The 26,317-nt window shown below is 38.5% G+C and overlaps 1 protein-coding gene and 1 long non-coding RNA gene across 7 annotated transcripts in view; one reads left to right on the forward strand and one right to left on the reverse strand.

Annotated features, from left to right (window-relative positions):
• PTPRG (protein tyrosine phosphatase receptor type G) overlaps positions 1–26,317 on the forward strand; it is a 725,147-nt gene that overhangs the window by 238,183 nt on the left and 460,647 nt on the right. The gene's annotated exons all lie outside the window — the stretch shown is intronic.
• The window catches only part of LOC309637582, a 56,297-nt gene continuing 31,356 nt past the window's right edge, over positions 1,377–26,317 (reverse strand). Inside the window, exon 2 of the long non-coding RNA XR_014250679.1 lies at positions 1,377–26,298. This is a non-coding gene — a long non-coding RNA (uncharacterized lncRNA). The remainder of the gene's footprint in view (positions 26,299–26,317) is intronic.

Genomic DNA, 26,317 nt, shown 5'->3' on the forward strand with positions numbered 1-26,317 from the left:
ATCTTGAGCTCTGCGCTTTCTGTCCATTAGTTGTGGCATAACAGAAGTAATTTAATTTATTATTAGGCCCGTCTTCAAAAGAAGCTTTTATTTCAAAATGTGCTCAAGGCCATAGTGGGGAGAATCATGAGTCTTTCCTCACTGTCTCAGGAGGTAGAATTGCTAGGATATAACAGGTTTTGAAATGCTTGTGGTTTTGCAGGGTGAAGGGATGCTTGTACCCTGATACAGCACATCCTTGCTGCAAAGAACAGGTTTCCCGGCGACTTTTTTTTGGTAGCTTTAGTTGTTTTTTTTGTGTGTGTGTGTGTGTCATAACCATGATATTAAATTTACTGTCTTTGAGGTAATTGAGCGGCAGTACTGCCATTCACTCATTCGTTCGCTTTGTCAATCCATCTGTCAGCCATTCAACAAATATTTCTTCTTCCCCTTCATTTCAGGGCAAGATCAATTTTCTTTTGATACATAATAATCTTTCATACAAGGTTGAAGATTATTCAAAATGTATATTTTACGATACAGTAAAAACTCACCAGTATAAACTCAGATTTGTTACTAGTTTTCCTAAGTTTCCATATAATGCCTCGATGAGTTGCTTTCTACAGTAGAGGTTGAGGATTGTTATAAACATATGTGTACATCTTTGCTCACTAACTTAAACTCAGATTCATCATTAAAGTTCCTAGGTTTTCAGGGAGCTCCTCAATTAGCTGCTTTCCACAGTAGAGGTTCTTAAGGGCAACAACATCACCTAAATGGCTCAGGGTCTCTAAAGGAGTTCTGTGCCCTCAGGGTTCCTCTGATAGCCACCCTCTGTAGTCCTGCCGAAGTCTGTGGAGCCTTGAGTTAAATCGGGTGATGCAGATGAAAAGTGTGAAAGTGTTTGAGGCCGTTGAAGCTGATAAAAATGCTGTGAAGAACTCTTTTGCTGGTTTGATGAATATTTAATGTGCACCTACTGGTTCAGATGCTGGATTCACTTAAATGTGCATACCTGTCTTAGGGTCTTAAATGTCCCATACCTTATGGAGATATTTAAATTTTAAGTCCTATGATCAGTGTTGTTACACTCAGTGAATAATTGTTTAGATTACCTTAAACAACTTTTCGTCCATTATTGTTTAGCAAAGACCAGGGTCTTGAGATACTAGGACAGGTTAGTGAGGTAGGACATAATAAAAACTCTAACATGAGTTATTGCATGGGGCTCAACTTAATGGCAAAGGATGGGGGCCAAGGTTTTAGAGAGAGTGAGGAATATTAGAATTAAAATCTGTGTGTGTGTTGTGTGGGTGTATGTATGTATGTACTTGTACTGATTTGGTTTCCAGCCATCATAGTTTTTTTTTTCCCTATCTATCTGTCTCTGTCTGTCTGTCTGTCTGTCTGTCTATCTATCTATCTATCTATCTATCTTATTTTTGTCTGCGTTGGGTCTTCGTTGCTGTGCGCGAGCTTTCTCCAGTTGCGGCGAGCGGGGGCTACTCTTCGTTGCAGTGCGCGGGCTTCTCATTGCGGTGGCTTCTCTTGTTGCAGAGCGAAGGTTCTAGGTGCGTGGCTTCAGTAGTTGCGGCTCGTGGGCTCTAGAGGGCAGGCTCAGTAGTTGTGGCGCACGGGCTTAGTTGCTCCATGGCACTTGGGATCTTCCCGGACCAGGGCTCGAACCCGTGTCCCCTGCATTGGCAGGCGGATTCTCAACCACTGAGCCACCAGGGAAGTCCCCAGCCATCATAGTTTTGAAGAGTTCTGGATATATTAAAATATGATAGTAGTAGTTTATTGAATTCATACTGTATTCCTGGCCCAGTGCTATACTCTTTACATGGAATACCTTGTTTAATTTACCCCAACAATCTTATGATGAAGGGGCTGTTAATATTCTCACATGATAAAAGAAGCAAAGTGTTTCTTTATGTCCCATACATTTATGTAGTGTTTTAATGTGTGCCAAGCTTTCTTCTAAGTGCCTTTCAGCTATTACATTAATCCTTACAGAAATCTTCTGAGATACTGTTTTTACAGACAAGGAAATTGAAGTGGAGAAAACTTAAGGCACCTGTCCAAAGTCACAATTAGTAAGTGGTGGAGGAGGATTTGCACTTGGGCCTTCTGGCTGTAGCCTGGGCTCCTTATCTGTGCCCATTGTTAACTAGCCCAGGTGGTGGTAGCCCTGGGATGTGCTCTTGAACCATCTTGCATAGGAGGTTGTATTCAGTAGCCATTAAATTATTCCAACTCTTGTATAAAAGAACAGATTCATGGACAGGCTTTGCTTGTTTTTAACAGAAAGCAAATCTGAAATGCTGTGGTTCAGCCTCTCTTCAGTAGCCCCATATATTTTCTACTTTTTGTTTGTTGAGCATTTAAGATTTGTTCTTAAAGTCTTCTCAGACCTTAGGGAACTGTGAGTTATATGGAAGGCTGCTTAAAATTCTATTGTTAGGGGACTTCCCTGGTGGCGCAGTGGTTAAGAATCCGCCCGCCAATGCAGGGGACGTGGGTTTGATCCCTGGTCCGGGCAGATCCCACATGCCCTGGAGTAGCTAAGCCCGTGCACCACGACTACTGAGCCTGCGCTCTAGTGCCCACGAGCCACAACTACTGAAGCCTGTGTGCTACAGCTACTGAAGCCCGCGCACCTAGAGCCTGTGCTCCGCAACAAGAGAAGCCACTGCAATGAGAAGCCCACACACTGCAACGAAGAGTAGCCCCCGCTTGCTGCAACTAGAGAAAGCCTGTGCGCAGCAACGAAGACCCAACACAGCCATAAATAAATACATACATACATACATAAATTTATTTAAAAAAATTCTGTTAAGTTCGGATTAGCTACCTAGGGTGTGTTGTCTTTATGTATAAGCAAAAGGAGAAAGATGTACATATGTAAAAACTTGTGTACCCTTATAGGGTATCTCTCTTCTTTTCTACCTCTGTGTTTTTTTCTTTCGTTCTCCCCCTGCCACCTTTTATTTATCTAGGAAGACTGGGAGGGGCTCTGGAAAATAAATTTCATTGCATGACTGCTTTGTGCCAAGTATGTTGGCAAGTGCTTTGCCTGCCAGATCTCATTACCCTAGGCAGCAACTCAATCAGGGAGCTACAATTTTCATCCCAGTTTTATAAAGATGCTGAGGCTTAGGCCAATAGTGAAGACAGGATTTAAACTCACATTTACCTAGCTCCAAATCTAGTACAATTTCTCCTCTTGCAAGGCTGCTTCAGACTCCGGTTCTGTGACCTGCCTGCTAGTTTGGTTGTTAACAGCTTCTGCTTTCTCAGATTTAGTTTTGTTTATTATTAAAAGATATCCCATTGTTTCTTTTGTACTGGATGTAATCCTCTTTCCAGTGCAGCCTGGAGCTGGATTACATTACGGTGGGGATAACCATTTCCCAGTGTCATCTCTGATTTGAGCTAATAGGAGAATACGAGCTTATATATTGTTAAGATTGTAGGGATTCAGAGGATGGAGCTTCATTGTTTTACCGAGCAAAAGTAGTTTATCCATTCTGTATTGCCAGTGCTTGTTGAGAACCATATTGCTCTGTGGCCTTGGTCATTACCAAACAAGATGAAAGATACAGTGGTTGTTATTAGGTTAAGGGAGGCCGATTCATCCATCCAACAAATATTTATAAAGCTCCTGTTACATGCTGGGCAGTGTTATAGGCGCTGCGGATACAGCCTTGAACAAAGCAGATCATGTTCTTAATTTGCCCTTGAAACAGGACTTAGAAATTCTAGAATGTACATCTAATTATTTTCATTTTTATTTAGTTGTAAGCTATTTTATTTCATAAACTCACTGGTTACTGGCCATCCTTAACCCCTGAAAATATTACTGCAAATAAAGATCTTTCAGTAGCAGGACTGATGCCTTTAGTTTGCTGGGTGTTGTTCCTTGCCTTCCGTCAAATAACTCTTTTAAGTTTGTTATGAAATCTGTTAAGATGACTTTAAGATTATCTAGTCACATTTCTGCATTTATCAGGTGAGGAAATTGAGGCCCAGGGAGGTGGAGTACAAATAGCAAGGTAACTTTACTTAATTCAGAGTAGAAATTTTGACTTGTTGGTACTTTGTGTCTTGGTATTCCTGAACAGAGTTCATAATACCAAAAAAATGTGGACTGTTAACTGTACCCCATGAAAGGTACAAGACAATTACAGCTCTACTGGTGTTTAAGGTTTGGGGGGGCAAAGTACTCCTTGGACATCTTCTCCCCAGAAAAATACCTGTGACCACATGTATTCAATTTATTCATATATTATTTGAAAATGGATTGAAGAGGGATATAGATGGCTGTTTTTGCAGCGGCTTTGGTGAGAGATGATGAAAGTTTTGTTGAGAATGATAATGGAATAAAGGGTAGTAAGCAGGTTTGAAGGCTGGTGTCTTGATGTGCTGGTTAGAACACTTGTAAATCTGTATGGAAATGCGGCTTTGGTGAGAGATGATGAAAGTTTTGTTGAGAATGATAATGGAATAAAGGGTAGTAAGCAGGTTTGAAGGCTGGTGTCTTGATGTGCTGGTTAGAACACTTGTAAATCTGTATGGAAATGCAGCTTTTGCAGGGAGATAATTTATTGATAACATTAATTTAAATTTTATGCCATGAAGCTTGTTGGTAGGTACATAAGGCTCTCATGAATTGATTCTCTTTTGTGTTTGTATGTATTTCGTGATATATTTACAAAGAGCCAACGATAATCTAAGAAAAAATTATTGCTAAATCTTTTAGATTAAATCTCTAAAATCATTTCATGAAAACAAAAAACGCTGGTGAAAAAATTTCATAGAAAACATTAGGAGGTGGGAGTCTTTTGTTTTTTTTTTAATTTTATTGAAGTATAGGTGATTTACAATGTTTTGTTAATTTCTTCTGTACAGCACAATGACTCAGTTATACATATATATGTGTATACATATTCTTTTTCATGTTTTTTCCCATTATGGTTTGTCACAGAATATTGAATATAGTTCCTGTGCTATACAGTATGATCTTGTTGTTTATCCATCCTATATATAATAGTTTGCCTCTGCTAATCCCAAACTCCCATTCCTTCCCTCCCCTACCACCCCCGCCCTTGGCAACCACAAGTCTGTTCTCTATATCTGTTAGTCTGTTTTTGTTTCGTAGATACGTTGATTTGTATGGTATTTTAGATTCCACATATAAGTGATATCATATGGTATTTGTCTTTCTCTTTCTGACTTACATCACTTAATATGATAATCTCTAAGTCCATCCATCTTGCTGCAAACAGCATTATTTCATTCTTTTTTATGGCTGAGTGATATTCCACTGTGTGTGTGTGCATATGACATCTTCTTTATCCATTCATCTGTCGATGGACATTTAGGTTGTTTCCATGTCTTGGCTATCGTAAATAGTGCTGCTGTGAACCTAGGGGTGCATGGATCTTTTTGAGTTATTGTTTTGTCTGGGTATGTGCCCAGGAGTGGGATTGCTGGATCATATGGCAACTCTGTTTTTAGTTTTTTTGAGGAACCTCCTTACTGTTTTCCATAGTGGCTGCACCAGTTCACATTCCCAGCAACAGTGTAAGAGGGTTCTCTTTTCTCCACATCCTCTCCAGCGGTTGTTATTTGTAGACTTCTTAATGATGGCCATTCTGACCAATGTGAAGTGGTCCCTCATTGTAGTTATGATTTGCATTTCTCTCAAAATTAGTGGTGTTGAGCATCTTTTCATGTGCCTCTTGGCCATCTGTATGTCTTCTTTGGAGAAATGTCTGTTTAGGTCTTCTGCCCATTTTTCGATTGGATTGTTTGTTTTTTTGTTGTTGACCTGTTTGTATATTTTGGAAATTAACCCCCGGTCGGTTGCATCGTTTGCAAATATTTTCTCCCATTCAGTAGGTTTCTTTTCACTTTGTTTATGGTTTCCTTTGCTGTGCAAGAGCTCATATGGTTAGGTCCCATTTGTTAGGAGGTGGGAGTCTTTGATTTTGGGTGGAGTTGAAATATCTTAATGTACTTATTAATAGCTATAAGAAATATTAAAAGTTTGATTGGCTTTAGAATCATTATAAATTGAGTTTGCAGTGAATTCTGGGAGGTGTCACCAGTGGTGACAGTTTTTAAATCTCAAATTTCTCCATGAAAAAAAATAGAACAGCTAGGAGAGCTAAACTACAAACCCACAAACAATGTTTGCAATAAAACTAGGATTCAAGGTATCCCCGTTAGTCTCAGAATATGTGTAGATGGGAGAAACGAATGACAGCTATAAGACCTGTGTGGAATTGGCCTTAGAGGGAAGTGAGGAGAGATCTGAACCCCCGCTCCCCCCAAATCAACTACAGATCCCAAAGGAAAGTGTGATGAGCCCATATGGGTTGTGTATTCACAGCTGAGTGGTTCTACAGGATATTTAGTTCCAGGGTGAGGGCAAGGAGACTGAGACAAGGTCTGGTAATGTCTGGGCTCTATTAATTTACAAACGAACACACTGAATGTCCCTTCCAAGGTAAGACTCAGCATCCAGGAGGAAGTGCTGGGAGTGGAACCCAGATTGAGCAAGATGGGGCAGTGAGGGTCAAGGAAAGAGAAGGTTTAGGTAAATGTGTGGGCATTGAAAAGGCAGATCTGCAACAGCAGAAGGTCACAAGTTTTTGACTCACTTCATGACAGCACATCAGGACCTTTGAACAAGAAAATCCCAACTACACCCCCTCCCCATATTTGGGAATACTTATTTTACATAAAAAATGGGCAATAGGATAATAACTCCATACAAAGTTATTTTAATTAAAAAGAAAATAAGGAACAGTACTCACAAGAGTTGAACACTATATACCTGATATTTTAAAATGGGACAAAATATTAAGAACATGATGGAGGTGTGAAAGGGCATTATATATCAGTGAAAGGGAAACTGAGAAATGAAGGTTTGAAAAGAAAGATGGCAGAATTCAGGAAACATGTACAAATAAAACAATAATTTTAGAAATTAAGAGTAAACTAGAAAAAATGCAAGAGCAGGTAAACACAATTGTTAAAAACTCTGAGAAAAGTAGAGGAGGAGGAGATGGAACATTTCAACAATCGAAGAAAAATATAGTAATGAAAAGGATTTGAGGAAAAGTTGTGTGGAAACTATATAAAGGAGAACCAAATATGTATAACAGAAGTCCTATAAGGTGAGATTAAAATTAAACAGAAAAAAAAACAGTATAAAAAGTCATAAGAGGGACTTCCTTGGTGGTGCAGTGGTTAAGAATCCACCTGCCAATGTAGGGAACATGGGTTCGAGCCCTGGTCCGGGAAGATCCCACATGCCACAGAGCAACTAAGCCCATGCGGCACAACTACTAAGCTTGCGATCTAGAGCCTGCGAGCCACAACTACTGAAGCCCGAAAAAAAAAAAAAATTAAAAAACCATAAGAAAACTTTATTGAACTAGGAGTCCTTGAATCTATATATTGGAAGGGCCACTTTGTTCCTCATAAAAATCATCTCAAATCATCACTGAGACATAGTATAGTAACATTATGGTCTTTAATGAAAGGAAAACATACCTTTGAGTATCTAGGCAAAGAGACTTCATCACTATAAGGAAGAAAATTAGATTCTCATGAGACTTTTTTTGACAGCAGTGCTTTATGCCAAATACACAATGGAGTATCATATTTAACATAATCATGGAAAGAAATGTGAGCCATGAAATTTATCACCAGCCAAACTGATCTTTAAATATAAACCAGCATACAAATTATTGTGAATGTGACAGAAATAAGGGAATATTACTCCCACGAGCTCTTCCCGAAGAGTTTGGTAAAGTATAAGCTTCAGACAACCTTAAAGCTTGAAGAAACATTGATGAAATAAGTATAGGCAGGTAACTAAATGGTTGATGAAGGATCTTTCTCTATATAGAAGCATTTCAGCTAATAAACCACGGTTTTGTCTTTGAGATCATTAGAATTATAGTTTCCAGTGGATTCAGGGAGGGTTGCGCCAGTGATGATTTACTTTTGCCATTCCGAATAAATTCTCAGATGTAGGCAGAGATCATTGAGGGCCTCCAGCATTATAAATAGGGAAACACATAAACATGATGTACTTCTTGATAGATAAATACAACACTACCAGTGGAGTAGTCTTGCCGTAAAGGTATGGAACTTTAGTCTGATCAAGCCTCTAGATCTATCTATCATTTACAGAAAATAAATAGTGGTAACATGTTAAATGACACCATGGGGATGTAATCAGCAAAATGGCAAAATCCAGACCATGGGAAACTTTACAATACAAAAGACTAAGTTTTAAAACAAAGTGGGTAAAGGAGATGAAAGGGGAACCTATAGATTAAAAGAGATTTAGGAGGGCATCAATTTATGTATGGACCTTTTTTGGATCCTGGATCAAGCCAACAAATTGTAAAATAGAAAAAAAATTGTTTTGTAATTGGGAAAATGAACATTAGAGTCTTTTGGAATTAGTCATTCATATTTTTAAGTATTTTATGATCTTTTGGTTTTTGTTACTAATAATGAAAAAGAGTAAATTAAGGAAAAAAAGGTTTGAGGGACCAATTAGAGATTATGAGATACGGAATGACTCGCTTGGGACTTTAGTAGATGTATTGGAGTAAACAGAACTGGTAGGATGTATTTAAATCAAAGGAAAACCAAACAAGTGAAAATAAAGAGATTTGTGATATGGAATTGGCTCACGTGATTATGGAGGCTAAAAAGTCCCATGAGACCCAGGAGAGCCGCTGGTATATGTTCCATCTGAGTCCAAAGGCCTCAGAAGACCAAAGTCCCAGCTCAACAGTCAGGAAAAGCTTGACTTTTTTATTCCCCTGCCTTTTTGTTCTGTCAGGCCCTCAATAGATTGGGTGATACTCACCCATGGTGGGGAGAGCTATCTGCTTTACTTAGTCTATGGATTTAAATGCTAATGTCATCTAGAAACACCCTTAAGGCCACACCCAGAAAAAATGTTTCACCAAATATCTGGGTAATCAAGTTGATGTAAAACTAACCATCACAATGGAAAGCTTTTTTTTTTTTTTCCCCTCATTCCTGTGTTCCTTTTGTCCTGTTGGCTGTAGGTGATCAAACAGTAATTCATTGGTGTTGAGTTACTGTGGTCATCAGATAGGAAAAAGCAGGTTTTGCTATTCAGTAAATTGAGATTCGTGGTCACTGGGGATAACTCAGGTAACAGCTCCATTGTTCATCTTCAGGGGTCCCTTTTTTGCACTTCCTCTGTTAGGGTAGCGGGAAATCGTATGTGAGTGAGATTTCCTAGGGTTCCTGCACCTCTTGGAGAACTTGATTACTTGTTACCTCTTACACCTTTATAAGACACTCTTTTTTTAAAATTCACTTTGGACATTTATGGGCTTATTCCTTTTTGTACACCAAGCATTTCAAATATTGCTTTCCTTAGAATTCTTTAAATTTATTTTTTATGCTTAATTTTTTATTAAAGTATAGTTGATTTACAATATTAGATTCAGATGTGTAGCATAGTGATTCAATATTTTTATAGATTATACTCCATTTAAATTTATTATGAAATATTGGCTATATTCCCTGTGTTGTACAATATATCCTTGTAGCTTATTTATTTTATATGTAATAGTTTGTATCTCTTAATCCCGTACCCTGTTTCATCCCTTCCCCCTTCCTTTCTGTTTGTTCCCTCTGTTTGTTCTCTATATCTGTGCTTTTTTGTTATATTCATTCATTTATTTTATTTTTTAGATTCCATATGTAAGTGATAACATACGATATTTGTCTTTCTGTGTATTCCTTAGACAGAGTTTTTAAATGCCATGTATTTTTACGGACTTCGTCTACATTTTATAGTATTCATCTCAGTGTAGGTTTACTGTAGCTGTTGAGAGCTGCTCCTTAGCCTTAAGAGTCTTAATTTGTTTAATAATAATAACAGTAATAACAAAATCATACTTGTTTTCATTTGTTCTCCATTAGTTGTAAATTGCATGCTCTTCTCAGGTTGACAGAAAACCTGAGCAGTTTTACTTTTTTGACATTATGTAAAACTCTGTGGTAGGTGGTATTTCTTTCATTTGGAATGCCAGAAAACTGTAGGTTAAATGATAAGTGACTTGTGATGAGCTAAAAGCTAAAGGGAGAGAGTTAGGCTGACTCAAAGGGTACTAGCAAGAGGCATAAGAAGAGGGAGGGACAGTGGGGAGTAGCGAGTTGTGAGTCACGTGAATAAGGAAGAATACATTAAGTGATGACCGTCCTAATGACCATAATGATAGCGAACACCGTCCTAGGAAGGATGCTCAGACCTGCCTTTCATGGCGCCTTTATCAGATAGCTACCATTATTTTCTCCATCTTACAGGTAAGTAAACTGAGGCACTAGGAGCTTATGTAACATGTAATGGGCAGGCTTAGCCAGTCAGGTTGGCACCATGACCCAGTAATTTAACTTCCTCTTACACGTCATAGTAATATATAGTATGTCTTATTCCTTCTTCTCCCAGGGATTAGGTACCCCAGACAGGTTAAAGCAACTTCCCTAAGCACTTATGTTTCAATCCATGGCAGAGCCAAGAAAAGCATGTCTGTTTTCAGACTGGGAAGCATTATTTCGACTTTGCTTAGCGCGTTTGTTTTTGGAATAGCTTCTCTAAGGCCACATTCTTGTCTTTTCAGTACTGTTTCATGGACTTCCTTGCCTGTTTTTTTTTTGCTGTTCATCTCTTCACTTTCCATTCACATTCCCAAGTCTGAAGTAAGTAACAGTTGGCTTTCACATGATAATTGCAAAAGATAAAAGGCAATCTGAAAATAATCTGGCCTGTTGGGAAGGTTGGCTTGACGTTTAGGAAATTACTTTCTTGTCCCTGACTTGAGACTTAACTTTTCCGTTAATGAGGAGTAACACGTTCATGTTGTCCCTGAACTTTATTTGTAATAACTCACCAATGGGAGCACTCACAGCCAGCTCTGGTACTGAGTGTTCAAAGCGACCGTCTGTAGAAAAGGAAAGAGAAAAAATGCTTTCTGTTCTCACAGGGATCCTTCCTTCCTTTGGTATTTGGAAATACCAAATAGATAAGAAAAATAAATCAGGCACTTGAAGGAAAGGAGCTATATCCTTGAGAAAGTTATATTTGCAAAAATGCTAGTAGCCTAGAGATTTTCTCTCCAATTTAATCAACGAGAAATTTTCCAATGTGAACTTGTTTTTCGTATGGCCAGTAATAGGGTATTTTTGGTGCTAAAGTAGATGGTGATGTTTGGTGCAGCAATCTTTACTCTTCCAGCCGTACGCAGGAGGAGAATTTCCTCTGTAACTGTGTCCTCAGACCTTCCCCCCAAAAAGGAGACATGGGAAAAGCGGTGTTGGTTTTAGACAGAGCCTTTACATGGCCGAGTGTGTTTCTCTTCAGGGGAAAGAGAAGACCAAGGAAGTATCTGTGGCTGTAGAGGGTTAGCGTCTCTGTGATATTCTCTGTGTTACATTTCCTAGTCAGGAGTGCTTGAGGCATTTGATTACCCCGGGTTGAATATTTTCCACCCTCCACCCCATCCCATTTTGTGCACTTTGCTCCTGAAAGCTTAGTTACGTTGGGAGATTGATGGCATTGGAGTTAATGACTAGTTGTACGAGGGTTATTAATTAATGAAATCATATTACTCAATGCAAAGGCGTAACTAGAGCTTAACGTGCTATGCATTTTTGGTGTAAGAGATATGTGCAGTTAAAATGGAGTAAATTTGGACTTAGCAAAAGTGATGGAAAACTTAAAAGGTATTGTGGTTATTTATATTATTTTTATTTTGTAGACTAGATATAAAGATACAAGACAAAATAAAACAACCCCTCCCCCCAAGAAAACCCCAAACCTGTTCATCATGAAGATAAAATTTACCTGGATTCACAATGCAAGTAGAAATAAAGTAGGACAACAGAGAAGTATCTTCAATTCTTGGATTTGTCTGTCCAGCCAATTTACTGATGATATGTATCAGTGGGTTTAAAAGATATTTTTAATTTAATTTTATGTTTTTAATTTAAGCTTTGTTGGGGTATAATTGACAAATAAAATTGTAAGATACCAAGTGTATATTGTGGTGATTTGATAGAGGTATAATATATCAGTTTCTTAATGAGTCTAAAAAATTAGTTGACACTTGTGAGATTTGGGTGAGAGGACCATGAATAGCTTTATAAACCAGACTCAAGTATTCCTGGTGAGTAATTTAAAAATATTTCTGGACTTTTTTTTGTAGAAAATACTTGTCATATTTATAAATGAACATGTTCATTCTATCTGGGAAGCCAGGCTGAATTTTCATTTGTTTGCTTCCTTGGCTGATAAGATTGTACTTCATAAGATAGTAAGCAGCTTTCACCACAAACCCCATAGAGCCTTCTACCACCAGGCTGCTCAGGTAGGAGAGTTAAGTCAAAGCAAACCAAAATTTATACTGAAGATGGCTCCCCATGCAGTAGGGGAAACCCAGCTGTAAGTTCATTCCACTGTGAGAATTTTCAGTGTCAATGAGATGCTTAAGTAAAATTGAGATTTCTCCACAGTCAGTTTTGCAGGAGATAAACTAAAACCCCTAAACTAGATGCTTCTCATGCTCATAAGCCATATAAGGTCCAACTGGTTTCTTTCAGTTTCATGACCCACTTAAGACAGAGCCCAGAACAGTGGAGGAAATGTGCTCTTGGACATTCGATTGATTTCATCAGGTATGACCCAGAGACCTGTCCTGAGAGGCAGACAGTGACAGAATGGTAAACGAATGGAGAACGTCCAGAGTAGTGATAAGGGATGGTTGTCCTTTAACCCTGGCTCCCTGTCTGCTCTGAGGATGATTTGTGAGAAGAGTCAGAACCCTGAAGATGTACCAGGAAGCTCACCACCAATGTTTGCATGGTCTGGAGAGACTCTCAGGTATTTACACGTACAAGTGTCTCAGCAGTTTTAGAAATCACCAAATAAGAGAAACCCAATGGGGTTACCGTTCTCCCAGATTTTATTTCATAGGCCACAAAGTTAAATGCTTCAAGTAGAAGGCTGGTCCTATGGAACACAGAATAAACGGGACAACTACAGAAAAATGAAAATAGGTCCTTGTGGTCATCTAAGAGATGAGTTTTCTTCTGGTCATGATCCAGAGAAATAGTAAAGACTAGAACATACAGGGAAACATGGACATTTAAATTTTCCATTTGTAATTGTTGGGTGATTTTACATTATGTATTAGAGTTACAATTTTTTCTTACTTAGGAGACAATATTGTATGGTAGCTAAATTTCACAAAATTGGAGTAACACCAAGATTTGATCTCAGTTCTTCTATTGCTAATTCTATGATCTTGTTAATAAAATGAAGAAAAAAGTTACAGTTTTGTAAGGTTCACAGAAATAATCCGGGTAAATTGCTTAGTATGCATGGCACATAGAGAGTGCTTAGAATTTCTTGGCCACCATTATCATTAACAAGTATCTGTATAGTTTTGAGAGGATAAATAGGTTTCTGAAAGTTTTTAAAAATTTTAAAAATTATTGATGAATGTAGTTTTTGGATGGCATGGCCTGGAGAACCTTCTTCATTTGTTTCTCTCCTGGAGATTCAGTTTGTATCTGCTAAAAACATTCGTCCCTTTTCTGTCAAAGGGACCCCTCTCCCCCATGGTGTGTTGCATATGGTGAACATCAATGCAAATACATTCAAATCATGGAGGCAGCAGGAGATTAACCTGCAGTGATGCTAAGTGGATCTGACATGATCATGACACGGAGGTTATTGATGATTAATGCAGGTCACTGGGGATCACCGGGAAATGCATTTGTCCTTTCACCCAACCCTCCCACCCCCGCAGAAGTTTTTGACAGTAGTCTTGGGGTCACCCAGTCTATTTTTCCACATCTTCCAGAACTTAAAAATCTGATGTCTTTACTGTTTTTCCCCTTCCCACTTTTGGTGGCTGCTAATTCATTAAAAATTTAAGAATGGCTGGATGTTTAATGTTTATGTTAGTGCCAGCCTGAAATTAAGTATGATTTTTTTTTATGGTGATAAAAATACTTCTTGTCCCCCCCCAAAAAAACAAAAACAAAAACAAAAAAAAAACCAAAAGAATAAAAAAAAATACTTCTTGTCCTATCACTTATTTATTCCACCACCCTGTATAACCTATTCTGTAAGTACCCTAGGTCTAAAGTCCGTAAGACATAATGCCTAAATATGAAATTTTCTGAAAATGGAAATTTAAAAAAATTGGTCATATGGTTGAAAAACCTAACCTGTCCTGACATTATTTGGTGACTGAAGTAGTAATTACTGTGCTTCAAGAAATATTTTTAGCTCTACACTGCTGGGCAGATGGTAGCATTACACTTCACTGCCCTCTTCTAAGGTGGGTATGGCCCTGAGACTTGGCACAGGGAACTGGAATATGGGAGGGTGTGAGTCGTGCGCTCTTAGATGGAAGGTTTAATAGTGAGTGCGTGCTTCGTTGTGTGCCCCTTTCCTGTCCTCTGCAATTGGGGAAGCGTGAAGACGGAGCCTCCCTCGGCCTCAGTACCTGAGTGAGGAAGACGTTGAGCCTGGTCTCCTAGGCGGGACACTTGCAGCAGGAGCGAGAAAACACCTTGTTTGACGTTTCTGTTTTTGAAGAACTCTTTGTTTCTGCAGCATAACCTAGTTCACCCTGAGAAATATGGGGTCAAAACCAGACTTCCAGTTTTAGTCTTTAATGTAATTTAATACACTTTGGGAGAAGAGTTTCGATTCCTGGTTCCCACTGGGATCTTTCTGTATTTTGTTCCTCCGTGGGCTCCCTCTTCTTCATCTGCCCACATCACACAGCAGGAGAGAGGGAAACGGAGAGTATCTGGGTGCCAGCCTCATGGGTCCAGGGGCAGATATCTTCTAGGTCCCATCTAACCACTGAGACTTTTTCTTATGGCTTCTTGACACCCTGGGACATTTCCTGATCTGTCCTTCAGTTCATGGAAATGTCCCTGGCTGTAGGGATAGTTTCTTGACATATATATGTGCATGTGTGTATATGTATGCATGTAGGTACATGTGTGTGTATGCATATATATATATATATATATACATTTGTATAAAAATATATTTTCATGTATGTATCTATCTAGAAGGATCTATCTTTATCTGTCTCCTTCCCAGTATTAAATTACACAATTATCAAAATGATATAAATACCAAGTAGATAAAATACAAAGATTTTTTATTCTAAAATAATAAGTCACTGGTAGTCCTGTCTTTGTAGAGCTAGTTTAGAAATCCAAGGAGATACTATCTACTTTGTAGAATTATTTCAAGAACAGAGTACATGCTGTGTTCATTATATAGTACCTTAAAAATGTCTTTATTAAGAGATAATAAGATAGTATATTATCTCATATGTACTACTTGAGGAGAGATATTTAGTCTTGCTTTATTTATTTGAAAGTATTAGGGTACTGTTCTTACCATTAAAATATATTTTTCCTTTAGTCATTTCCTTAAATCAACTCATGATCCTTGGATCAAGTCAATTATGCGTAATTGGCTTATGTTCCATGTGCAATAATTAGTTTTGTTTTGCTGTTAGTACTGAGTCATTGCTACTGTGTTTGGTGGTGAGTATGTGATTTTACTCTTCCACATGCCCTTTCTCCTCCGGTATCAAGGCACATTACATGGGTTTTATATTCCAAGCATTCCTAGGAAATAAAATAATTGTCATTCATATTTTAAAGGTTTAAAAGCCCAGGCTTTCCAAGGGGTAAGTCACTTTCCCAAATGCAGTAATCAAACCTGGGTGACACAGTAAGGAAGATATTTAATATCTGTCTATACATCTGTCCATCCTTTCCTGCTGCAACACGTGTTGTACAACCGTGAGGTACCAGGTGTAGTCGGTAGCATCTGGGAATATACAAATGAAGAAGTCGAAAGTCCTCGCTACTCTATGGGGAGAGTTCAAACTAGACTGAAACAAGGTAGACAAGGTCTGTTCTTACCTCTTTATTCGCACAGTGCCTGGCAAGTTATTCACACCAAGTAGTGAGTGAGTGAGTGAATTCGTGGACCTGTAACAGACAATTGCCACGCCCCTCCTCCCCCCAACAGGTGCTTTATCTAGCCTCTCAAGGAGCTACTGTGTGAACCCAGAGGAGGGAGTGACTGCATGCACATGGATGGGGTGGGATGTGTTGGGAAGGCTTCAGATAGGATGGTATTGGACTTGAGCCAGTGGGAATTGGCTTGGTGAAGGCTTCTGGGGGAGAGAGTGACAAGTCTTGCCTGCAGTGACAGCAGCTTGTGTGGAGGCACAGTGGCAAGGATTATGTGGAAAGAGGTGAGCTGCGGTTTTTAGTCCCCTGAGGGATCTCTTTATTTGCGCCAACGTCTTTTATATTTCTCTTTCTTTAAATGGTCATGGGTATAATATATTTAACTACGTGACTGACCCTCAACTCAGAAAAGGCCAAGGCTCAGAATGGACCATTTCTCCAGTAGTTTCAGGATTATGTTTTGTTAGTATCTGCTTGCATTGTTACAGACATACATCCTTAGCACATGGAGTGTGTGTGCGTGTGTGTATGTGTGTACACACACACGTGTGTGCATTTGATTGAGGAGGACCAGACATGGTGTGCAATATAAGGAAAGAAGATATTTGGTGTTTGTTCAGACACATGCATCCCAACAAAGGAGAAGTAAATGTCTCTGTGTTATCCCACATAAAACACGAAGCGCTAAATAATATCAAGAGAGCCTCGCTGAGCCCTCCACAAAAAGTACATTAATGTCAAGGAAGTGTTTGAGGAATTCCCAGAGATCACTGTAGTTCAATAATGACTGTTATTTATCACAAACACTCACTCTGTTTGTTCACACTGGGTAATGAATGACCTTTCTGTCTCCATGACCAGGGCCAAACGAGCCTGTGTGGCCGCTGGTGCGGGCTGGGGGCCATTCATCACGCCTCACTTAGCGAATCGCTGCCTTGAAGGACACCACCAGGGAAATACTCCTACTGCACCTCTCTTTCTCTCTCTCTCCGACCCCCCTCCCCCCAATCCCCAGTCTCTCTCATAAACACAGACTCAGATTTGACTCTAGAGTTTGAATCAAGTCACTTGACAGTGTTGTTGGGAAGAGTGTCACAAGAAATGTACATTTCCATGATGGATGACCCTTGCAGGGTTTGCCGTTCTGTTTTTTATGGCACAGCTGCCTTTAAAAATTTTTTCCATTGAAAATTTTTATCAACCTTCAAGTGAGAGGGCTGCAGTCCAGAAAAATCACTTTAGTAATTTTAATTAGCTGGTCTTGCTTGTGATGTGTATGACTGCTGGTTGTGGGTACAGCTAAGGAAGACCATTCCCTTCATTTTAGTTTGGTGATGCCATGAGGTTCGTGTAATCTCCCGATGGTGTGTATCTTTCAGAGAAGAAGACACAAACCTTTGCATGGGATGACCATAGCACTGCAGTGTGAAGACAGTGTCTTTCTTGTGCAACAGTAGTTGTCCCTAAAAGTTAGATTTACATCCAGGCCTGGTCAAATTTTTTCACTTAAAAATGTATTTAAAATCCGGCTCTAAGAAGTACTGTGATGTCATCTGGCATAACCCTGGGAACACTGCCAGTTCTGAAAACCTGTGTAGCAAATCAGAAGTGCCATATTTTTGGAAACTTCACTGTGTGAATTTTGAGACGCTAGGCTTTGGAATTATACGCTGTGAGCTGTCTTTACTCTCTCAGTGAAGGATGCTGTTGTCTTTTAGGTTGATAATGTTGAATTTAGTAGTGTGATTATATTTCAACTGTAAAACAGAAAAGAAAACATATATGTTAAACATATATGTGTGTGTGTACATTTTTTAAAAATGGAAAGCAGACATGAGAGTCTTCTCCAGTATTACTGATCCTTGACAGATTTGTTGACTCTTTGCTCTCCGTCTTTGACTACATCGTTTGAAACTGGTGTGGTTCTCCTCATCAGAAGCTAAGAGAACATCATGATTTGTGGAGCCAAAGTGAAATTTGTGCTTTGTTTTTGCTTAGTGGCTTCCTTTCTTTTTTAAGACCTAATGAGAGTACTTAAGTAAAAAAAATTCCGGTTCAGCCTTTGAAGCCTTACCTTGCTAAGTCTGGTGTTCTCAAGTTTTTGAAGCCTTTCAGGAGAGGGATGGACATTTAGCTGCAAAGTATATTTTTTTAAATGATCTGTATACTTAAAGCTGACATAACACCTTATGTGTATCTATCATTTTTATGGAGGGGTAAAATTCAGGCATAGCTCAGAATACTCCTAGCTGATGTTATAGACTTTTCCACTGAAATATATTAATAATGCGTGTAAAACATTTGTTTCACAAAGTTTATGAGAGAAGACAATACCCATTTATGGTGAAGAGAAAGAATAAACTGATTTTAAAAATCCAGCAGTTAAATGAACAATTTTAAATTATATAACTTGTATAAAATCATTGAGAGAATTTTTACCTATTATAAGCATATTACAAACAGCATGGACCTTTTGTTGCTTTTTTTTTTTTTTTTTTTTTTTTTTGTGGCCACACTGAGCAGCTTGCAGGATCTTAGTTCCCTAACTAGGGATTGAACCCAGGCCCCGAAAGTGAAAGTACCGAGTCCTAACCACTGGACTGCTAGGGAATTCCCTTTGTGTGTGTGTTGCATTTTTTATTTTCAGGTGACACCTGCTTTTTTACTCCATATCACTTCCCTTGCTTGATTCTTGACCCAGGTGAAAGTTAAGTCAGACTTAAGTGACCATTCATTCTTCTTTCGTGGGTTGCATCCATCTGTTATATTTTTACTTTGTTAATCCAATTGCTCCATTTATAAATGTTTCCCACTTGGGAATTTCAGGAATGGATGAGTTGGGATAATGCCAGGGACCACTGAAACACAGACAAAGCACTACCAAATTTGGGGTGTTTTTTTACTTCTCTCTCTTATGGGAGATGATAGTTTTGAGACGTTTTCCCCATTGAAAAAAGGAGGATAGATTTTTAATAGGAATTATTGTTTCTAACTGTGTATATATACATCTAGTTATACACATAGACACACATATACGTCTATGTGATGGATATTTATGGTGGTAAAATTTTTCTAATTGCTTAGGATGAGAAGACTAAAAAAATATTTATTGAAAGAGAAAAGAGGATAAACTCACATTTTAATTGTTTATAACTGTCCTAGGTGGAATTTTTTTTAAAAACAATGTAATATTTTAAAAGATATTTCCAGATGAAGAATTTCATTTATACATTGATTTATACATTGGTATCTTATAAAATATCCCAGAAAGAGTCAATCAAGAAATTAAATCTACCAAAATAAGTGTAATCATGTTGTTCAGCCTAACAAGAAGGAGGAGATGCTTTGCATGCACAATTCCATGCAAATGAATTCACATTTCCATCTCGCTGTAACGGGCATATTCTCTCTACAGCTGTGCTTTTAGTTTTGGTATGGTGATAGAAGCTCCACTTTGAAAAATTATTGGATTTAGAAGTAGGGTTTGGAATATTGAATTTGCTGCCTAAAATAATGCCTATCTTTTTTTTTTTTTTTTAATGCTCTTATGTGCCAGGCACTGCTGAAAACACTCTGCCTGTCCTAACTCATATAAATCTCCTGAGGCAGGTACTGTTAAATCTCCTTTTTTGGTGACAGTCTTGAGGCTTAGAGAGATTAAGCGATTGATCTTGGGTCGCACAGCTGGTAAGAGACTGGTCTGAATATGAACCCAGGCGTTCTAGGTTTGGGACTAGCACTGTGATATGCTGCCTTCAGGATATCAGACCCTTATCTCACATTATCTCACCTATTTTTCCCAGTGTTCCTATAGGTTAGGTGCTATCTTCACTTTACAGCTAAGAAAACAGACTCAGAGTAATTCCAGTGGGACTAGAGAGTTGGTACTCTTACTTTCTCTGTTTTCCTGTTTCTTTTTATAGGATGGATAGAGTAGAGTTGAACTGAGGTATAGGTGAAGTCTCCTGACTGAAAGTTTTTAAATGAATTCCACACAAGACCCTAAATATTCTATAGGGCATATACTTTAATACCCACAGTTTTTGCAGGGCAATTTGCAACTTCTATCAAAATTAGGCACGCCTACTTTTGCTATAGCACATCTACTTAAAAACTTGCAGAAGAAATCACAAGAGCTCTTACCAGCTTTTACTGGGTTAATCTAGCTTATCTCAGAAATTTAGATTTTATGCTCCGCGTAGTGTTAGTGGCTATTCTACACCTAATGCAGAGAACCTGCAAGGTTGTTCTGAATCCGTGTACCCATTCTCAGGTGTGTCCTTTATCCCCTCCCCTTCTCTTGCATTCCTATGTACCTCTTGCCTTTTAGTGCTGAAGTGTTTTCCATGCCAGCGCATCTATAAAAAGAGAGCTCTGCCTAAATGTTAGGTATTGTTATCCACAAGGGTTATGGGTTTTCTTAATTCCTCATCTTCATTACTGGTTCAGTTAGTAACTGTGCAGTAACTAAATATGATTAATGAAGTGAAGGTCAGTTTTAGAACTTCAGAAAGTAAGTAAACATTATAGATAGCTTATTCTTATATTCTTTCTTTTAGCTTATTTGTCAAAAAAGACATTTGCCTTGAAAGGAAATTATTTGTTACAGCATCTTCTTTTGACATGCTGCCTCAGGTCATTTCTTCACAAAAAAATCTCCTGCTGTTATAATTGTTGGGATGAGCTTTGATAAAAATTGGTCTTAGTATCACCTGGAATATTTTTATTGTCAGGTCTGTTCATAAAGATTTCTTTTTGGCCTTAAGATTATTGCTCTCTTAAAAATATTCTCCCTGGTAGGGGGGCAGTTTACAGTACAGAACTTTCTTTACTTTTGAGCTTAATTTATTTAGAAATGTGGTTCTGATGTGCGATGCTGAGTTTGGTTTCTCATCCTGAGGGTTTAAAAAAGTGGACATATGGGGAATCCAAGGCTCAGGACTTGGGCAGTTTTATTTCAGCCAGATTGTAATTCCAAGCCAATGAAGGCTTAATTTGTAGGCTTATTTATTCATATTTGGGGCTTTGTTTTCATATTGACATACCCTTTGCCTGTGCTTTTCATCTTTAACTCAGCTCAGTACAGAAATACAGAAGTCCAGCATCTTGAATGTCAGGTCCACTGAAAGATTCTTTGCCTTTGTGTTCAGAATTATCCTGAGAAATTTGGTAGTTTCTGGGTGCCTCTTGCATTGGGTGAGAGGCTGTCTTGCCTTTGGTGGCCATGTTACCGTGATTCCATCTCCAGGTTTTCTTGGAAGACAAGAGCTGAGATTATTGCATCAGCTTCTGGTCAGCCCTTCCTGTGTCTAACTTTCTATGGCGGGGTCAGTTTTCTTACTCAGGGAAATCGTGTCATTGCCACCATCCAAGTCCTTGAAGGTCAGGCCTTGATGGCAGCTTGATGTCTACATCAATGGTTCTCAAACTGGCTTTCCATCAGGATAACGTTGTTAAAAGTACAGATACCCAGGCCCCACGGCAAACTCTTTGGGTGTTTTCAGGCATTGTTCTTAGACCTGTGACTGGGAACCACTGGGGAGTCCTTACCTGCCCAGTCTCTTCTCTTCTTTCCAAACCCCTGTTCTTTGTCTATGACTGTTACCTTGTCTGTCTCATCCACTAGCCACTGACCTCTCCGGTCTAGGCACCCCTCACTTTCCACCTTGTTTTTGCCTGGGTAGCACACTTGGAAATAAATGGCTGAAGGGAATGCAGTTTGAGCTTGTAATATTCTGGGGTCTAGGGTTGCGATACGACGGTAGTAGACTCAATTCCAGAACAAGCCACTAGGTGTTCATCTCTCCCGCCTGCCAGCTTCATTTAAGGTTAGTGATACTAAATATAGGAGCTACTATTTACTACACTTTTATTAGTCTTCTAAGACACCTTTTTTAGTTTTCAGTTATGAGATGCTTCAACTTTGAGGAATCAACAAAAATAGGTGAGGAAACTGCAGCCAGGTGCATGAGTCTGCTTGGACTGCCGTACCCAAATACCACAGACTGGATGGCTTAAACAACATATTTTGTTTTCTCACAGTTTTGGAAGCTGGAGGTCCAAGATCAAGGGGTGGTTTCTCCTTGGCTTGCTGACTGCCATCTCGTCGCTGTGTCCTCATATGTTCTTTCCTCTATGTGTCTGCCTCTCCTTATGGGGATACCAGTCCTATTGGAGGCTCCATCCTTATGACCTCATCCTTAATTACCTCTTTAAAGCCCCTGTCTCCAAATACCATCATACTGTGGGTTAGGGCTTCAACATAATGAATTTGGAGGGGGCACAGTTCAGTCCATAACACCAGGGGAGGTTAAATGACTGGCCTGAAATTCCAGATACTGTGAATGGGAGGGAACTGGACCAAGAAGTCAGAAATCTACCAGAAATCCTTTGGTAAATGTGTCACAGTCATTGTCGTCAATTTAATAGGTGAAGAGCAGTTAATGTGTGAAAGTTGCACTGTTGGGTAGCCTGCCTTAGATCCATCGAAAAGTTGTTCTTTGTGTTAAATGATTAATTCTAGGGGTTGGATCTGACTGTAAATAAGGCCACCAAAACTACACAGGTATATATACTTTTTTTTTCTTCTGAAAGATCCCTTTTAGATTTAATTACAAAATAACATTGCCAGATTAAACCTCCCGGTAAGCTTTAGCATACCCATTGAGTTTTCTATGTTCTTGACTCAGTTTAACTGCTTCTGTAAGCCTGGCCTAAAATGAATGAATAGAGTGCCTCCAATATGGTATTCTGGCCTGCATGGTGATTAAAACCAGGCTTTTCCTTTAAAAGTCTACATAGGAGTTTATGGCTGCAAATCCCTTAAGATGATCCCTTAAGTAAGTGAGGTACTTAAATTTGCCGGTGTGGACTGAACCTTTTGAAGCAAATACCAAGTTAGAAAAACTTTTTAAAAATAGCTAAGTTTTGTTTCAGTAGGATCATAATATTTTATATCACGTGACTGGTCAAAAAAGTGAGAAATTGAGTATTCTTACCGTTCTCCCTAAGCTTTTTCTTCTTCATTTGCTTTCTCCTGCTAAAACTGTCATTTGGAATTAGTTCTTGTCTTGTGTTTCTGTAAATAAAATTGATAGCATGTTATTAGTGTCTTTGTTTCCAGAATTCCTAGAGATTGCATTTTAAAAGGAGCTATATAAAATGTAAGCTTTTCATGCTTAATGCTTAATGGGCTGGTCTTTAAAAAGTGAACAGTAGTGTGAAGTTAGCACATATTAATTAAAATGTCTGGAACACTAGTGCTTTATGAATTCAATAAGGACTGAGAGAAGTATGCAGGTTTCTGATTTATAGGTTACTACCAGAGAATTTTTAATGTTGTAAGCAAATCTAAAACCAACAAGGTCTATCTCTTGTGTAAGGATAATAAATAACTTTCATTTATGGGTTTTAAAGAGCTGAATTGTGGTACAAAACATCATTGTAAAAAGAAGTAAGGATCTTTTTGTTTCACAGGTAACTATCATTTTTATTAGTGGCAGGAAAAGCTTACTTGGTGTGTTAACTATATTAAATAGCTCGAGTCGATTACACCTGAAAAATATTTACTGTTCGATAGATGTGAATTTGGCCTCTGTAGAATGAAAGTCAGCCTGTTATTTCAGATGCACAGAAAGCAGTGGACACAGGAGAAGGTTCTGTGATATTGTTCAGTTTCTTTAAAAACATGTCCAGCTGCTCCTGGAAGCCTCAGATCAGCATGGAAGATAAATGCAAAAACAAACTCAAGTAAAACGGTAAATATTATCCAGCTGCCCGAAGAGTGGAATTTCTAGGGTGGACCAGCTTCTGGAAATTCGGCCTGAAATGTAAACTGAGCTTGACAGAGTTGGGGCTTGAACTGAAAAGATAGGAGTTTGCCTAATACAACTTTATAGAAGCAACATGACTTTTCTCATTTGGAAAAACGCTTTAAAAATATTTTTGATGACGTTTAAGGTTATAGAGGCAATGCGTGCTCAATATAGAGAAGTGGGGAGAGAAGGAAATGTAGAGAAATAAAAATACCCATGAATTATATTAAGGAAAAAGAACTGCTGTTGCCAATTTGTGGGTTTTTTTTTTTTTCAGTACCTTTCTCCCACCAGGTACTCTCTCAGCTCTTACCCTGGTATCCTTATGTTTTCTTACAAAATTACCCTCCTCACACATTTGGTTTGTTTTGTAGTCCTAATGCATCTTAGAGTGGTGTGTATTTTATGTGGTGCTATTTCTTTTTCCTCCAAAAAAAGCTGCTATTAAAATGACTGTGTATTTCAGAATTCATGGAGTCTTAGAATTTAGGGAATAGAGCACACATATATCTATGTACACGCTTACAATTTACATGCATGTATATATTTAGATGTGTGCCTGCATTTCCCCTTTGATATTGTGTATATGCATTTCCCAGTAGTATTAAGGCCTCAAGGACGCTTATAACAGCTGAGTCGTATTACTTTGTATGATTGTGCCTTAATTGATAAGATTTTGCTTTAGTCATTTAGGTTGCCTGTATAAAATGTTCGACTTTTTAAATATAATTAACTTTGTTAAGACCGGTTCTTTGTGAATTCTGTAAATATCCATGAACTGTTTTATCTGTATTCTTCCATTTACTAAATTTTTAAAGTTTAAAATGTTGAGGGTTGTAAACCCATATTATTTAAAAAGTGAATAATGTCTTACATGTTGAATTATGATTTGGGCAAATGTATCTTATTGTTTTAAGGCAACAAAAAATTAGGCTTTCATCTCTTAAACTAAGTGATTTAATAAGCTGTTAATAAGTATGTAATGAGGACGATTTGGTTTTTATTATAAATGATGTCAGAATGTGAATTGTGTAACTAGTTTTTGCTTTGGTCATGCTGATTTGAGCGTGGGATAAATATTCCTTTATTCAGTAAAGAATTATTGAGTGCCGAATGCTGGCCACTTTCCAGGTGTGAGTGAATGGGACATAGAATGTTTTCATTTTTTGGAGTTACATTGGAGGAAGGAGGGATGGTGCTGAGACAGACAATATGTAAGTAAACAAATATACAAGATATAGATAATTTCAGATAGATATTTATGTTTTTTTCATGATACCTTTTATCCATCCATCAAGTATTTTACCAAGTACAACAAATAGAAAACAATTAAAAAGCAGCAATGAATGCATTGTGACTGTTACAGAAGTTAAAACAAAAAATCTTAAAGAGGTGTTTTATGTATATTTATGATAGTCCTATTATAGTAAGGAGGGAAAAAACTTTCTATTTGGTTTTCTAAGTCAGCTGCTTGTTGAATGAACATGAGTTAAAGTGAGGACTTCCAGTGCATGCTCTGGGTGGAGAAATTAAGAGCCATTTGCTTCCTTTACAATGATTTTAGTTTTAGTTTTGTGAGGTTTCTTTCTTTTAAAAGAAAGAGAAAAAAAAAAAAATCTCTGTCCTGTAGGTATAAAGCTATTACTTGGACTAATGGGGCGGTGAACTAACCAGAGGTACAAGGTGGACTCTTTTTAAACCTTTTTTTTTTTTGATTCCTTTTGACTGTCAGGTTAAAGGAGATGTGATTACACTTAGCCCTCTTCTGCACCTTCCTCCTGCCCCCAAGAAATGTTTTCATGCTTAGGAAATGGCACCAAAAAAGAACAATTATGTGTTTCCATCCACTGGCGATTTGCTGAGTGAAATTAACTAAAAGTAAGAGACTGCTATGGAATGGAGAAGTTTCTTGGGTACAGGTAACAACATAAACAAAGGACCATAAATGGATGTGCCACATGGGGAAGGGAGCTCAGTGTGGGTGGAATGTGTCGCTTTTCTCACTGATTCAGTGTGAGGTTGACTTAAGAGCCATGATCTACTTGAAAAGCTACTCTGAGGTCCTGGAGACAGAGGAAGCCAGAGCCCAAGGGAACTTCCAGAGGCACAGTTGGGGTGAATCAAGTATTTTTTCGTGGAACCAGGGCGGGGGTGGGCGATGCCAGAGTCCCGAGGAAGGCTGGGACTAACCGTGGGAAGTGGTGGAGGAGGCACAGCCTTCTGGGATGCTCCGAGCTATCCTTACTACATGCCAAGCTGGTGGTTTAGGAGCCCGGTCTAAATGCACAGTGTCAGGGTGGACAGAGGCACGAGACAGGTGCGACTGGGAACCCACATATTGGAATTTCTTAAAATTAAAGCTAGAAATAAATGTAGATTCGAGGCAAACCCAGTGAAAATACCACCATGCCTTTTTTTTTTTAATTTAT

The sequence above is a fragment of the Balaenoptera physalus genome, assembly GCF_965194825.1.
Source record: "Balaenoptera physalus genome assembly, chromosome: 11".
Lineage (NCBI taxonomy): Eukaryota > Metazoa > Chordata > Mammalia > Artiodactyla > Balaenopteridae > Balaenoptera > Balaenoptera physalus.